This window comes from Dermacentor albipictus, unplaced genomic scaffold, assembly GCF_038994185.2.
Source record: "Dermacentor albipictus isolate Rhodes 1998 colony unplaced genomic scaffold, USDA_Dalb.pri_finalv2 scaffold_25, whole genome shotgun sequence".
NCBI classification, from domain to species: Eukaryota; Metazoa; Arthropoda; class Arachnida; order Ixodida; family Ixodidae; genus Dermacentor; species Dermacentor albipictus.
This window is the reverse complement of record NW_027225579.1, coordinates 691,794-709,402: the sequence shown is the minus strand read 5'-3', so window position 1 is coordinate 709,402 and position 17,609 is coordinate 691,794. Positions and strand designations below refer to the sequence as shown.

General features: G+C 44.7%; 1 pseudogene; it reads left to right on the top strand.

The window, feature by feature from the left end:
• Positions 1–12,819, top strand: part of LOC135914822 (collagen alpha-1(XV) chain-like) — a 131,386-nt pseudogene extending 118,567 nt beyond the window's left edge.
• Positions 12,820–17,609: the final 4,790 nt, after the last annotated feature.

The window sequence follows — 17,609 nt, the reverse complement described above, 5'->3', positions numbered from 1 at the left end:
GCCGCAGCCGCGGCACTTGACATTCGTCGGGTCCGGGCACACGTCAGCGCGATGCCCGAGTCGGCCACAAGCGACACACACTTCGTATTTTTTGCGGTACAGCTGGCATCTGTGCGGTGCCCCGTTGAGGCAAATCCACCTTGGCACTTCTTTCTCCTTGAAGAGAATAAAGATCGACTGTGAATCTTTGCCCAGCCTGCGGACGCCTCGAATCTCGGGGTTATCCTTGCGGTCTAGGCGGTACAGAATTTCTTCGATGGAGTATCCGAGTGGAACCCCGTGGATGACTCCCTTTCCGCAGTGCTCGGGGGTGGCCACGTATGCGAAAGTCTCCACTTGTTCATCGTTGAACATGAGGTGTTTCACGCTCGCGTACTTCAGCTTCCTCTCCGCACTCGTAGTGATGACGAGAACGGAGTGCTGCTTCATATTTGGAGTTATTATATCTTCCTTCTCTTCACGTGGGTTAATCCCGGCCGAAATTTTGATGACGTCAGTCAGATATGCTGTTACATATTTGGTAAGCTTAACTAAGCCGCCACGTGGTCCGAGAACAATTTTCTCGGCGCCGTCTGGAATGCGCGTATGCTGACGCTCGATCGACTTGGCCGCCATTTTCCTGCCTGCTTGCCTCTGCCGGGCTCGCTGTTTCGCAGTTTTCTGCCCGCTCTTCTCTAGCGGCACGTACCTTCCTCCTTCGCTAGCGTACCATTGTCCTGGAACCGAAGATTCCTCGGTTGTAGTCGCTCCTTCCATAGTAGCCATGATTCACAACTTCCGCGCGACCACGAGCGGCAAACGATCCTACGGTGGGGACGCCGCGGGCCCGGTCGGCCGCGGTAACCTCAGCGCCTCAGCTACGTGCTGCGTTGAACACACAAAGTCCGAAAATGGAGGAAATAAGGTCCCACTTGCGGAGAAAGCGGTATCCTCGTGTACCTCTCGAGTTGCGTCGTCGATTGAGCACAAAGCCTAGGAAAACAGCCAAAAAGGCCAAAATTCGCGCAGCCCATCGGAAGCAAGAGGATTCTTGCTGAGTGGTGTGCAGATACCTCCAGCATACATGTTCTTTCTTGAACAATAGGAGGAAGTCCAAAAAGCGCAAGGTCTTGTCCTCCGGTAGCTCCTCTGTGAGCGTGAGATTATTCATATTATCTACAAAGCTTTTCTAGACCACTTGTACCATTGAAGAAGATACGGAAAACCGAGATCAATAATTCGAAGGCAGCTGTCATTCCTATACGTGCATGGCGTATCGCACAGATTGAAAAAGGCCGCGGGGAGGGCGGTTGTTTCGGTTCTTTTTTCAGCTCCAGGAAAGCTGAACACCTTCTGCAGAAGGGTCAACCAAGACAACCCCCACAAAAAAGGTTGCGACAAGGAGCATCAGGAGCCCTTCACCAGCTGCATCACAGGCGTCGCGTATGAAATACCGTTGAAGTGCGGGCACTCCTACGTAGGACAAACGGGACGCTGCATCAATGAGTGCCTCCGGGAGCACGCCAACAACAGAAACCAAACAAGCCACTCATCCAAAAGCACGCAGGCCAGGGCACGCGTGAAATTATCGAAGCATTTGCCATCACCCAACGTGGTCCTTCATGCATCAGTTCACCCTTCATCCAGTTATTAGACAAGGAAATCGCGTATCTGCGAATTTAACCGATCTCCGCCCACATGTAATCTCAAGTCATTCTTTTCGTGTTTCCATGCCAGTTATGTTTTTACTATTACTTTCCCTGCCTATATATTCTGCGCTCGCGCAATAAACCTACTTGTTGGAAGCCAGCGCCTGTGTGCCTGGTTATGTGACCCTTTATTCGCGCTGTTTGCAAAAGAATGTGCTCGTGCCAACAAGCCCGGCTAGCCTCTATTCCTAGTTGTAGACGCGTCGCTAATACGCAGTTTTCACCGTTTATCTTGCAGGGTGAGGTGGTGTTCAACTCTTGGCGAGAGCTCTTTTCCGGCGGTGGTGGCATGTTCCCTTACCCACCGAGGATCTACTCATTCGATGGCCGCAACGTCATGACTGGCAGTACCTGGTAAGGAGCACAAGCCGCCACGAGGGTCGATGTTTCGCGAGCACCAGTTCATGTCTAGCGATGGTTCCTTAAACCAAGAGGGGGAAGAGCGATTAGGAGCTGCGCTTTCGACGGCTTCACATACGTTCCCTGCTGATTTCTCCCGGTGTGTGTTTGCGCGTGCGTGGGAAGCGCTATAGTACGTCAGGAGGGACGCCAAACTTCCCGCAGAGCATTGGCGTCTGTCTTTATTTAGAGGTTTTGCTATCTTTTTGCCCCAAAAGGAGAAAACGACCACATTCTTGTGTCCCTGTGGACACACCAATAGCGTCGCTTAGATGTAAGGCTGAGAACAGCAGGCAGCGCTGATTGCACTTCACTCTTATTTTACTTTTAGCGCCGAAAATAGTATAAACATATAGTGAATTCTGCAGATATATTTGAAAGAGTAAAGGCTTGCCCTAGACTAAGATTGTTACAGCGAGTTACTTCATTCAGTTTCAAACTAATTAATATGCTTCAGCAGGGTGCATTGTTGCGTGAGTTGGCTCACACCTGCCTTTCCACTATGCGTCGTGAGGCTGCGCATCGCCATTTGGGGACACGCATGTGTTCGGAGGAAGCTGGGAGCCCAAGAGGTGCTCGAAGCCTATCACATAAAAAAAAGTAATAAAAGTAATGGCTGTGCCAGTGTTCCATCTATTTGTCTTTACAAGAATGTGTGAATTCTTACATATTGCTTTAAGATGGGCCTGTCTGCGCGGCGTCTTGATTGTGTGGGCATCTTTAGCGAACATATATATTTGGATTTTCTGCTTGAAATAAAATTAGTTGAAAATCTAGCACTCTTTCTTTCCGTCTCATTTTTTTCTATGCTATTTTATATTGCGCCACAATACCTTTACTTACAGACAAATTAAATTTACTTTTGTGTGAGGCGTGCGATGCTTCCCACACAAGGTGCAGGTGCACTCATTTTTCTGCAGGCCTAGACGAACCACAAAAATAAAGGGAATTAGAAAGTGATGTGGATTGCAGACCCCCCAGAATCTCCGAACTGCTTCCGGGCGTGATCACCATGTAGCTGTAGTAACTTGTACTTTCGGCGTCAGAATGTCAACCGAGACGTACATGCGTGTTGCACCCAACGTATGCACGGTACACGGGCATTTTCGCATTTCACCCGCATCGAAATACGGATGCCGTGGTCGGGATTCGAACCCGCGCCCTCGAGTTTAGTAGCGCAATGCCATAGCGACTACGCCACCACGATGGGTGTCGGGTATTTCCAGAGTAAATAATTTATACCGGGAACTTAATTTCGCTTATTTAGCAGATTGACCAGTGATTATCGTGTGAAGTCTGGTCGCCGCCAGCACGAAGGGTGTGTCACCGAAAGAATAAGCACTTATTATCTCTGCTGAATATTTTTTTAAGCACTCCTTAATGGATTCATTGGAAGACCGAGCACAAGTATAGATGATAACCAGATAATGAGCTGCTCTTTTTGTATAAATACCCCCAAACCTCTATCTAAATAAAGACGAGCAAACTGGCGCTCTGTAACGTAAAGCTATTCCAAAATATTTCTATTCCATTTATGCAATCAGTTCTCCATGATTAAGCAAAAATGTTTCGGGCTACCCCCGCTTGGCCTGCCTGTCACGCGACGTCACACAACCGCGAAAACTCGCCACGTCAAAGTGACATTTACGAATTAAACATACGTTATCATGCCGAAAAAAATTTGAATAGCCGGATAAGCCCCGTGAAGAAAGGAATAGATGTCTGCATAGCGATCGCTCTGGCACTGGCTACGCGGAGCTGCCGGCGAGAACGAATTTATTTGCGTATAGTAAGCAAAGGTACATGTCAGTACAACGTTGTCGAAACGTTCCGACACGCGTGCTACATCGCTCTGCCAATACTTTTCGCTGAGGATGAGTTTTAGTGGCATTTTTACCCTTCCGTTGCATAACGCCGATATTTTCGACCAGTCACCGCAAACTAAGCAAGCGGAAGCGGGCCAATTGCAGACGCCGGCAACGCCGCCCTCATTCTCATCCTCATTCGTGGAGCATTTCGTTTGGGCCGAGCTACTAGCGCACTGAAAGTACTTTAATTCACTGCACTAGCTCGGCCCCAACGAAACCCTCTCAACTTCTGTATCGTCGTCGCCTCTTGCCAGCCAATAAGATAAGAAAAACCCAAGGTAGGCAATGCTACTCGTTTTGAAATCAAACAAAAATGACCTACTATAAACAAGGAGAGCGTTTGATTGGGTGGTTCGAACACTGCTGGTCGCCACCCGATACTTGCGTCGGCGGCTACGTAAATTTGACGTCAGGATATTGGAATAAAAACAGATTCGAACAGGGGAGCCCTATAACGTAAAACTATTCCAATCCTCGGACGTTACATCTACGTAACCACCGGCGCAAATATCGGGTGGTAACCCGCAGCGTTGTTTGGAAGGCCTAATCAAACGCACTTCTCGCTTATAGGATGTCACTTTCTTTTGCTTTCAAAACGAATAGAATTGCCTACATTAAGAAGTTTATCTTATCTAATTGGCTGAGAAGAGGCGGGGAGCACGCTCAAATGGCAAGAGTTTCACTGGGGCCGAGCCAGCGCAGTGAAAGTAGATAGCCGGATGACGAAGGTGATGTCGGCGTCTGCGATTGGTCAGCTTCTTGCTTAGCTAGCGGTGGCTGGTCGAAAATCGCGGTGGCGTGCAACGGAAGGTTAAAAATCGCGTTAAAACGGATCCTTAGCAAAGTAGAGTTGGCAGAGCGATGACGCATACGTACCTGAAAGTCTCGACAACGTTATCCTGCCACGCAAAAGCTTATACGCAAATAAATCCATGCACCCCGGCAGCTCTGAGTAGCCAGTGCCACAGCAATTGGCGGCAGCCATCTTCTGTTCCTTTTGGAACGGGGCAGTCTCCGACTGTTCAGAAACGCTTTTTTGTCCGGCATATTAATGCGTCTTCAACGCGTGCACGTCATTTTGATGTGGTGAGTTCTCGTGGTTTTGTGACGTCGCGTGACAGACAGGTAAAACGGGCGTAGCCCAAAAACGTTTGACCCATAGCAATTGGTGAAATAACACCTTTTTCGCTAATGTCGAAAAAGCGTCGAATTAGAAATTATTACTTTTCTTTCGTTCGGTCCAATCATGCGTAATCAGTGTGCACATATCATATTAGATGGGGCGTTTTGGCAGTTTTCATGACGTCGCGTGACATGCAGGTGCAGTGGGTGGCGTCTAGAAAATTGTTTGACCAATCATGAAGGGCTGATTGCAGAATTGGAGTAGAAAAGTTTGGCGTAGCTTTACGGTATAGGGTCGCAGTTTTACGTTATAGGGCCACTGGACATCTTCGGCTCATAAAGATAGCTTTCGACATATTTAAATTTAACTGTTGGCTAAGTTTCCCATTGCAAGAGTTCGTATTTGTATCTACTGCTTGATGCGCTATTGTCATGGCACGGAATGGCAATCAACCACAAGGGTACCGTAGGTTCGGGAAGCACACTGAACGCAGAACTAAGAAAAAAGCACCAAGCGTGTTCATTGCTTTCTACGCTTAACGGGAAGCTTTAGCTCGGGGGCTCCTATCTAAATAGATGTGAAATGAGAAATCGTTTTTTCTCGGCAACCACTACAACAGTTTTGATGAGATATGCTACATTTAAAAGACAAAGTTAAAATATATTAACTGTTTGTGGGAAATTTTCGACCCACGACGTCAGTTTTTTATATATATATTGTCGATAATTGCAAATTAAAAAAAAACGACACTGTAAATTTATCAACTTTGTAACTCAGCTATGAAAAATGATATCCCAGTTGTGTAAATTGTATTTAATAGTACATCTAAAGCGGACGAAAGTTACTTATTATACATGGCTCTCAAATACATCACTAATATATGAGGAGAACGTTTGCAAAACCCTTGTAAACACATTCACTTAAGATATTAGTTGATACATCGGAGTTGTCTGCTTTGAATTCTCAAATGGATGCAGTTTAGCGAACTGCACTATCTGTTTTTTGTGTAGAGCTACGAATTTGGAAACACCTTGCTTTTATTTATTTTTTTCAAGTGCACAAATTTTGAAAAGTACTTTTAAAACTCAAAATTTCGCTTGCTGTAACTTTCTCTCTCATATGCAGCAAACTTCATCAAAATCAGCCCAGTGATTATCTCAGAAAAGTGTTTCTGTACTTACATGCATTTCAATAAGCGGCATCCAAGTTGGGCCCGAGATAAAGCTTCCTTTTAATTGGACGAGGCCTTCAATGCGTATTTGTATCGCACTCATTAGGAAAAAAAAGATTCAGACTGAAGTATTCAAACATCTTGTCGATTTTCGCCTATTTTGGGTTCTTTTTTATCGGTGGATTTTTTTTTCCACCACTCTTCTGTTAAGGTAGAAAAATCAGAAGGTTGCTGTACAACATCACTGCTATTCACCGTTATGCCAGGCAACGATTGCAATGGCTGATTACGCCCACTATTTTTATAAATCCTCAATCCTCAGGATTCACCTCAATTTGAAGAGAGAAAGAGCAAAATTGGTTAATAAGAAGCAGATCAACCTAGAGGCAGTAAAGATAAAAGCAGACAAATTCAGACAAATATGCAGCCTTAGAATAGACAGATGAAGCTGATATAGAGGTAATGAAGGAAACTGTAAGTAGGCTGGCTTCAGATGCAGCAATTGATGTGGGAGGCAAGGCACGAAGGCAACCAGCAGGCAAGCTCTCTCAAGTAACAAAGGACCTAATAAAGCAACGACAAAGCATGAAAGTGTCCAACTCAAGAGTCAAGATATATTTCGCGGAGCTGTCAAAACTGATCAGCAAGGTGGAAATAAGTGATATTAAAAAGTATAACGTGAGAAAGACTGAAGAAGCCGTAAGAATTACATGGACATAGCCGGAAATCAGTGAGAAAGGAAGTTGGCATAGGACAAACCAAGATGTATGCACTGAAAGATAAGCAGGGTAATATCATCAGCAATCTCGAAGGTATAGTAAAAGCAGTGGAAGAATTTTATACTGACTTGTACAGTACCCAGAGGACTCAGGACAACTCCATTCAAAACAGTTATGAACAGGATACAGAAGATCCTCCTATAACTGGCGATGAGGTCAGAAAGGCCTTACAAGACATGAAGCGAGGAAAAGCGGCAGGAGAACATGGAATAACACCCGCTTTAATCAAAGATAGAGGAGACATAATGCTAGGTAAACTGGCGGTTCTTTATACGAAGTGTCCATCGATTGCAAGGGTCCCAGAAAACTGGAGGAATGCAAACATTGTACTAATCCACAAGAAGGGAGACGTTAAAGAACTGAAACCTTTTAGGCCCATTAGCTTACTCTCAGTGTTATATAAAATATTCACCAAGATAATCTCCAACAGAATAAGGGCAACACTGGACTTTAGTCAACCAAGGGAACAGGCAGGTTTCAGGACGGGATACTCTTCAATGGATCACATCCATGTCATCAATCAGGTAATCGAGAAATCCGCAGAGTACAATCAGCCTCTCTACATGGCTTTCATAGATTATGAAAAGTCATTTGATTCAATAGAGATACCAGCAGTCATAGAGGAATTACGTAATCGAGGAGCACAGACCGCTTACGCAAATATCTTGGGAAATATCTACAGAGATTCCACAGCTACCTTAATTCTACACAAGAAAAGTAGGAAGATACCGATTAAGAAAGGGGTCAGACAAGGCAATACAATCTCTCCAATGATATTCACTGCGTGCTTGGAAGAATTATTCAAGCTATTAAACTGGAAAGGCGAAGGAGTAAGGTTCAACGGCGAATATCTCAGCAACCTATGGTTTGCCGATGACATTGTTCTATTCAGCAACCCTGCAGGTGAGTTACAACAAATTATTGGGGACCTTAACAGAGAGAGTGTAAGAGTGGGGTTGAAGATTAATATGCAGAAGACAAAGATGATGATAAATAACCGGGCAAGGGAACAAGAGTTCAGGATCGCCAGTCAGCCTCTAGAGTCTATGATGGAGTACGTTTACCTAGGTCAACTAATCACAGAGAACCCTGATCATGAGAAGGAAATTCATACAAGAATAACAATGGGTTGGATCGCATACGGCAGACATTGTCAGCTCTTGGCTGGAAGCTTACCATTATCATTGAAAAGTAAAGTGTAGAAGCAGTGCATTTTACCGGTGCTGACATATAGGGCAGAGACTTGGAGACTGACAAAGAAGCTCGAGAACAATTTAGGGACAGTATAATGAGAGATTGAACGAAGAATGCTAAGCATAACGTTGGGAGACAGAAAGAGAGCGGTTTAGATAAGAGAGCAAACGGGTATAGCCGATATTTTAATTGCCATCAATAGAAAAAAAATGGAGCTGGGCAGGCCATGTAATGCGCACCTAAGAAAACCGTTGCACCATTAGGGTTACAGAATGGGTACCAAGAGAAGGGAAGTGCAGTAGAGGACGGCAAAAGACTAGGTGAGCGATGAAATTAGGAAATTCGCCGTTGCTAGTTGGAATCGGTTGGCGCTGAACAGGGGTAATTGGAGATCGCAGGGAGAGGCCTTCGTCCTGCAGTGGACATAAAAGATGATGATGATGATGATGATTGAAATGCTACCGCGGCTATGTTTTGTAAAAACTTGCCTATCATTCTTGCTGCCATCCACTTCGCAGGCACCGCAAGATGGTGCGGCATGGCGCTGACGTGCTGGGATCCCGCGACATGGAGAACTATTGCGACGCCTGGCACTCGGGCGCGCCCGCCCGCTATGGCCTCGCCTCCTCTCTTTTGGGATCGCAGGCGCGACTGCTTGGTAAGCTACGAGGCTATGCTATCTCCAGCCCCGCTCATCAATGCCTCTGCGAAGGGGACGCATTCGCATACGCAAACACACCAACGAATGACGGAAATCTGCTCCCCGACAAAGCCACGGATGCGTAACGAACGCATGCTTCTGGCGCTCTCCTCCAACCGATCTCTAATCAGGCGACACACGCACAGTTCGGAGCCGACCGCATGACTACTCTCGACAAGTGTGATTCGATGTGTAATGTCGCCGCCAGTTTAAAGCGACTAACGAAAATACAAGTATGCTATGGCACGCAATTTTATTCTTTAAAACTGGAAAATGAGCACAGCCCTAATGTTCTGTACTTAGATATAATTGGCTATGACTACAGCCACAGCTCTCATGACTGGAAAAAATCGCGTTGAGAATAGCCCGATGCAGGTTCGATTAGGCGTGACTGTCTTTACCGCAGAAGGTGGCACTTCACCGCCTGTCACCTCATCGCACTGTTACGTTTCCTGCCACCTTACTCTCCTACTACATATCATTTTTGATGCATTTGTCTGCATTCTAACCCCTTCTGCACATGTTCTAGTGCACAGTTTAGGTGATTTACTCACACCCATCGCTTTTCTTTTTTCCAACTCAGTGCAGTGATCACCAGTGGGTGAACAAGGAGCCGAGGTTTTGACAAGGGAACTTGTCTTCGTCACTGATACGAAAACAAGTCCCTAAAGAAGACGAGTTCCCTTTTCGAAACGTCGGCTCCAGGCTAAGGCGTCATTTCGCTTTCAACTATTACACCATTGCAATTTCTCCACCTTCCTGCGTACCTTTTTTTTTCTAGTTATAGGAATCACTGCAATATCTTATGCCATCCTTGGCCTTGTTGCTGACGCAATAATGTAATGTTACGCAGCAGCGATCGATTCTTCCCACCAACTTTCGGCACGGCCTTACCCTCGCAGGACAGGAACGCCACTCGTGCGTCAGCAGCTTCGTGGTGCTGTTCGTCGAAGTCACCAGCCAGCAGCACGACCAACTGGAACAGCAGCACGGAAGCCGGCGCAAACGCCACTCGGGTGGCGACGAAGAAGGCAACCGCTCGCTGTCTTTCACACCCCACCAAGCGGTCGTGGCTGAAAGCGACAGTTCGGAAAAAAAAGCAATCGGCACAGCATTCTACTTGGGAGAAATGGTGGAAGTCTCTGTGGCACTGAGGATGAAACAGCGAGGACTGAATGAATACGAGCAATGATAAGGTCGCGTTTTCATCCAATGCACAGCAGCATGAACACTCGTCTTTCTGTTCTTCCTTTCTTTCTCAGCTGGATAGATAAATCTCCGGAGGGGTCACAATCATTTAATCGCGCATTGAAATACCGATGACAAGTTAGACAGACGATTACAAAAATGATAATGATATACAATGATAAATCGTGCAGTTGGATGAGAAAGCACTGCGTACATATATTTCAAGCAGCTAATAACGCCAATAGTTTTCTCCCGACAAGGGCTAAGCGTTGCGACGTGAGCAGTCGTTCGCGGTATAGGATTAAAGCTTCACATTGGAATGTACGTATGCGCATAGAAGCCGGCAAGCACGTTACGGTAAACTGGGGCGATTAAGTGCCGCTGAATATTTACCAAGCTGACAGGTGCGTCAGCAAAACGGATCATTTTAATGTAGCACGGTTTAGTCGATAGTATTCGTGGCCACACTGCCGAACAGTGAGTGTGCCGATGATCTCACATAAGTGTCAAATATTGGACTGCCACGGACCCACAAGCCTGATGCCGAAGGCGTAAGAATGGACTGCAGCAAATGCGCAAGCATTCACTGGTAAATGGCACAACTTTGAAGCGTAATTTTTCTCGCCACCAGGCGAACTCTAAATATTAATATCGGTGAGCAGGTGACTATTTGGCTTGACGATCGTCCTCGCCGGTTTACACATCACTTGTGAAGTGAGAAGCGATCAGTGTGTAGTTGTGAAAACGTGTTCGCCAGTTCATTTTTCTTGCTATGCTGCACGATGTATGCACGAAGCGTTCGCCCCAGTGGCCACACACGTGCTTGCTTATATTTATTTGTTTCGCTCAGGTCAGGCAATGCCAGGCCCACGAAGAATGCGAAGAAAGTAGCTTACAAAAATACGAATGCTTTCTTTCTGCTGGCCACATTTCACAATTTCTTATATCACTGAAAAGAGACAGGTGCTCTTTATGAGCGCTGTATCGAGAGGATGCTCAATGCAGACGTTGCTACAGCTGCCTGTAGGGGAACCGTGTCCAATGAAACGAGCGATGCGCACAGTGCCAGAGCACGTCATAGCGAAGCCCCTGCGAGTACGATCCTAGTCTCATGTGTGCTGTGCTCGGCTATACGCATGACACGCTGCGAATGTTCGACGATTGTCGGGAGTTAATGTGTCAAACAAAACTTCGACGAGTTTTTCACTCACTCTGGCATGATTTGTTGTGACACACGCCGGAGGGTGACGTTACTACACGACGTGAATGATCTCCTCTTGAAATCATTCGAATGACATGAGCTTCCGGTAAAAAAAAAAGAAGAAAAAACTCCGGGAGCTATAAATACGGACAACGGAGGAACGCAGGACAAGCGCTGCAGGTCCTGTTTTCCTGCCTTCTCCATGTTTATCTCGCGCGGCTTTTTTCGCCGATGGATTCTTACCAACTAGCTCGCATTCATACCTTTTTTAAGATACGATACGAGTGCTGCCCACGGAAGTTGCAGAAACGCGGCAACCACGAGAAAGAAAGCAGAATTTCGATGCGGCGCTCGGGAGGAAAATGGGCGGTGTATTGCGCATCCTTCGCTACACTGTCGTTGCCGTAAAATGTTCTGTTAGTGTCATTACGGTGTTCAGGCAATTTGTGCGAGTAGCTGGAGGTTCGTTTATTCTTGTAAATAGACCAGTTTTACTGACGCCCATTTAGCTGCACGCGGGGTGCGTTCAAGCAATGTGGTCATCGTATTATGGGACCGAATTCGCGTCTTGATTTTTCTTTTTCCAGAGTAAATGCGAACCGTATCGCACGGCGCGTTGTGCGACGCTTTCTTTGCGCATCTAATTTAGCCAACTGCCGGTTTATTTGCTCCTATGAGCTATTTTGTCTCTGATCTTGCCGAGCTCACGAAAGCGTTAAATCTAGGTTGGCCTACTTGTTCAACAGCTTTTAAATATAAGTTAATATAAAAATCTCACCCTGCCAGTTGTACTCGCAGGAAGCCCTGAAGTGAAAGCTTGTCAGTGAGTTGTTTTTTTAACACATTCTGCGTCACCCCCGCGTGAAGCTGTCGACCATTGTCGGAATATGCGGAGGAAGTTTCCACGGTTCTCGCAATAATTGAAATTGAGATTACCCGCAGTCCAAGCAATCGGAGCTAATTGTACGATGCAGTATTACGATTTCATAAAACATAGCTGTCTGCACAAGGCAAATGGCCAGGCGTCACGTCCATTCACGGTCACAGATAGCATGACATAGCAGGCATCCAATAGGTCAAAGTTCGAAATGTCTATAACGTCTGCGTTTTCTTGTTTCTTGCCATTCGGTGTAGTTAGAACGTTTCATTCATCTTGCACCGTTAAGTTCGAACATGGAAACCGGAGTTGACGGTTCACTCGATATTTCATGATTTCCTGACAATGCAGCCACACAAGTGCGTAGTTTGTGTGTCTGAGGATTGCGTGGTCGATGGGTCTTAAAAAACACGATTCTTTCTCCATAACCTTAATGTTTTTAAGCACATTCATCAGTCGAGACACAAGCACTGTTCGCGTTACGAAAAAGTGATATCTATACACGTACCCTCGTTTCACGTTGCCTTCTTATCTTCCCTGTGTTGCACCACATGTCGCGAGACATCGTATCTCTAGAGCACAAAAACGCGCGTCCTTTCTTAGGACTCAATGAAGCCTTTTTTGCATTATGCCCAAGACTTTAGGTGATGTTCCTCCTTTACCGTAGAGGTCTAAACAGCACAAAAGCTTTCTTGGTCTGCTTCATCTGAAAATAGCCATCTGTCAGATATCGCTAGCAGCTGCTGGGACAGATGATGTGTTCTGTGTTTGTGTGTGTGGTTGCCATGGGATGTCAGTATTTTGTGTCAGAATGCTGGAGGAGCAGACTAACACGTGCCACTTCAACGTATTCTGGTTAAGGTGCTCTTCGTGATATGATAACAATCGTCTCGCAGGACTGAATACGCGTGTGATCTAGTCTTTCATACCTGTGCAAATTTCTAACCACTGTCTTGTAGTTTGCCATCAGCCCTCAGTCGATGTGTTAATTATAAGCCGGAGTAGAAATTACGCGATCACAAGCGGTGGAAGGAAGTATTATCTGCGGCTGCAAGCGAAGGGAAGCTACGCTAGAGACCCGCTGAGGCGACAGTTTCTTCACTGATGATTCAAGGTTGCAAGTTTCTTTTTCTATCGCTAAAAATTGTTGCTCAACGAGAAGACACTCACTTTTTTTCGCTTCTGTATTAAACTTTCTTTCTAGAAATTATTTCATATAGCTTTCACAACTACATTTGCAACCAATGTTTGTAGCCACAATGTCGCTAAGAAGTCGCATTGCGAAGAAAAAGAAACTTTCCACTAAATCTGAATTTTAACTTTCCCCTCACGCATTGATATACTAAATTACATGAACTGGAAAAAACAAATTCCTCCGCGCTTTTTCAGCCGTAGCTTGCATGTACGATTGTGTTCCTACTGAAATTTCAGAGGTCATTTAAAAGGCATCAATTCGCGCTAATTTTATAACTGAAGTTGGATACATATGCCAACATTGAGATATATGAGCATAAAGCTTTCGATGCCAAATATTGTTGTTTCAGGATTTCAAGATGTCCCATACGAAATAAATGAAGCTAGTAATGTAAGTGGAAGCAACGCGAATATGACAATATTAGTATTACCAGTAGCACATATCGCAACAACAAAAAGATAAAGCTGGGCGATATGACGATGCAATTACAAATGAAATTGAGGTTTCCAATACTTATGAGATAGAGTGTGTGACTATAGCAACTAAGTATTAGTGTTTAGATTATTACATAGCACCAATGTATCCTATTGTCGGAATGTCAAACTTAGCGCAAATCTTGAGGAAACGAAGAGCGATGACGTTTTAATCACCTCTTTCATCATCTTGATTTCGGGCTTGCGCTGAACGAGAGCAAGAATTAAGAGTTCCAGTCAGCCGACCTGTTGTATCATTGGCTATAAATAACTGCTTTAGATAGATGTCGTGTCGAAGCGGGAATTTTATTTAGCGAACCCGATTCGTATTCGCGATACTTGTCATTCGCCGTCCACCATTCGCCATTGCTTCACGGATGGTCTCGTCGTCACGTCGGCAGCTGCTAACACTAACGCCGGCCAATGAGGTGGCGATCTTACGCAAGAGAATTTCTGTGAATCTAGGCCCTCGTGTGGTTCGTGTTTATCTGGTGAACTTGTTGACATAACGCGGAAAGTTCATTATTGAGGTATGAATATCGGTAACAAGTCAGTTTTGTAGGCATTGCCACAATTGTTCACACAGTAAGAAATTTCAACTTGAAAAAAGTAATACACATCATCTTGAATACGCGTGCTTCATTATAAAGCATGCGCACATTGATTATGCGTAATGCACTTATGAAGAGTTCTTTGCACTACTTTGGAATAAGTATCCACTACGAAGCAGAGAAATTTCGCGTTCTAAAAAATCTGGCCGATAAGGTTTTACGCGAGGATTCATGGACCGTAAGGAAGGAATGAAATGTTCTCCCAAAGATTTCTCACTGATTCAATGAAAACAAGGATCAAACAATCTTTCATAATATGAACCTATAGTTGTCGTCAGTGCCATAACAACTATTCGTTTCGGTGTAGCGCTACAGTTGAAGGGGAGAAAACATACATTTCAGAACACATGCCATAATTCTGCAGAGTGACTTCATTCAATTCTTGAGTACAACAGTTGTTGACATGAAAACCACTACATATCGATGGCAGAACTTGACAAGTGCGGGGCTAACGACTCGGAAAACATCATTTTGTTGCATTTACAAAAAAAAGCTCTTTTATATATACTGAGACAGGCATGGTGAAATGACACACGCTCTGCAGTACTCTCTGAAATTTTATAGATACACAGGGCCTGTATTTATACCGTTAGAGTCACAACTTACCCAAGTACATGTAGTAAAGTGACCACTGTGCATAAATCAAGTTTGTGAGCTATAATGTCCCGCAGGAGTGCGCTTTTTCTTCATTTTAATATGTGAGTAGGCCCATTTTTGTTTTACTATAGACGAGATGGTAAAGAAACAAACAAAAAGATGTGTAAAAAGTGTGCCGCAATGTTGGTTTCGTTATTTGTACTCGTTTTTTGTACGAGTACAGACAGGCTGCCGGAGGTCCGCAAGAGGCGTAGCTGTTCGAAGCGTAAAAATAATAGTTTCTACAAAGAAACTGTAATGGAGCGTTTCAGGGGAGCCATGAGACAGAAATCGCAGCTTAGTTCAATCTTTTGCTAGAGTTCTGCTAAATTGGGAATAAGTGGGCTCTTGCTGCAGGTAGTTTAAAGACAATTCTGGATTGAAGCAAATGCTTCCAAGGCAAAAGCATGTCAGATGTCCTAGTAAGATTGCGAAGGAATAAGGGAACAACAACGTCCAAGAATGGTTTGTTTCGCTTTTCTCGTAATGGCATGAACTAATCCAATTGCACCCATAATGCAAAAGAACAGATGTTTCCAATGGGTCCCAAGGGTATGGAATGACTATGAGATAGGCTACCGCCCACCCATGTTGTTCTCTGTTGTTACCCGAACAGCCGCTTAACCTGCAGAACGCAAACATTCTTGATGATTTCACTCGGGCTTAAACATTTATTTCTGCTCAAATAACGCGAACGCTCTCTTTTATAAGTCACATTTTTTTTATTTATCGCAATCGCTGACTAAGCTGGTCTAAGGATGCGGAAGTCACCCTATACACAACTGGCTTTAAAAATCAGAAATAAAACTAATGCTGCGAATTAGCGTCGATACATAATATGCCACGACTATCTTTCGGAGACCACCACGTTTTTCGTTTTTTTTTTTGGTATCTACACGTAGCAATATTCGGCAAGCTTTTCGCCGTACTATTGGAAAGCAGCACCTGCGCATTTTCCTGTTAAACACGGCACATCGTCGACCAGGCAATGTTGACAATTTCGTTGTCAAATAGCAGGCAACCGAAGCATTGTTCACACAGTTTCTCGGCAACGCATACTGCGGCTGGCGTCATTCATGCCGAGTCTTAAAAATAATGTGACCATTGCATGTTTCTAAACCGCCTTGCAGTTGGCGTGTCAAAACAGAGTCAGGTATTGACACATGTTCTGCGAATTACCAAATGCAGCAGTGATCTTGTTTTAATCGTTGTTGGCTACATATGTTCACTGACAACGCATAATTAGAGTTACTTGGAATGATTCAGTCAAGTACAATCGTTCTCAGAACTCTTCGTCTAGATCCGCGTCTTCACAGTATTTCAGCGATTCCAAGGCTACAGTTACGATAAGAGAACGAATAATTAATGATTGCATTAGTGACGCAGCAGTCAGTATCGGCCTATTCTGTCGGCAATGAAGTTCGAGAATGAGTTTCTACTCGAGTGTGTCGCTTGTTACACAGCAACTGTGCCACTAAGAGCGAATTAGGTAGGTTTCTGCATATGGCAGAAAAAAAAATACCTCTTGGCCAAACATTTTTGACGTCCTAGCGGTTAATTGATCTAGCAAGTCAGAATGCGGTGGCACTGGCAGTATTAAGGCTACTAGGGCATGTGTCTACCACGAACTTTTCAGCTTACTACAGAGTAAAAAAGCTTTCATCTCTTTAAAACTTCCCTCGTCACATCATGTAATAGCTGTTCTGCACGATTACTTCTGAAGAGTTAGGAGGAGGCTAGGCTGCGACGCTGTTACCACGGGCGTAAAATGTCATCTTAATGTTTTTGACATTGCGACACTGTCGAGTTGACCGCTGCATGCGCACAGCTGATTAAAATATACCTCTAACGCGAAGGGAAAGGTAGTCAGATGAAATATAAAATTGAGCTCATTTTGGCCAATCGGATATCACCACCCTATAAAATCTTCAGAAATGTTAGCACCTGCTATAATCTATTACCCAATATAATTTTACCGTATCTTAGGAAAATTAATTGAACATTAACCCAAGATTTATGCTTCCAGCTAAAGAAATACAATTTCAGTGATTGAATACGAGAAGAGACAATGCAGGTAGATTGGCTCACCGCTTCTGATTATCAATGTTGTTTTTTATCGCGTTTGCTTCCTGTAATTCGCTTGAGAGCAGCGTACAAAGATGCTGAGAGCAAATAATCATAATCTGTTTGGTGAGAGTCTGTGTTAAAACCACAGGAAGGCGCAATGAATGAAGCCAGCCATATTGTTTCAACTGTCATTGAAATGCGCTTTTTTACGCGAACCGACATCAATACAATTTCACATGTATTCTTCTCGCCACCCTGCAGCTCACAAAGTAAAGTTATTCAGCAACTTGCAGACATGGAACGTATACTTTTGGAAAACGGCTGCGTCGTTTGCTACACATTTCTTTAAACTCTACGATTGAGGTGATAGGAGACACTGTACGCACAGACAAGCATGTTTCGAGAAAGTGACACCACCGTGACAGCAGCATATGAATGC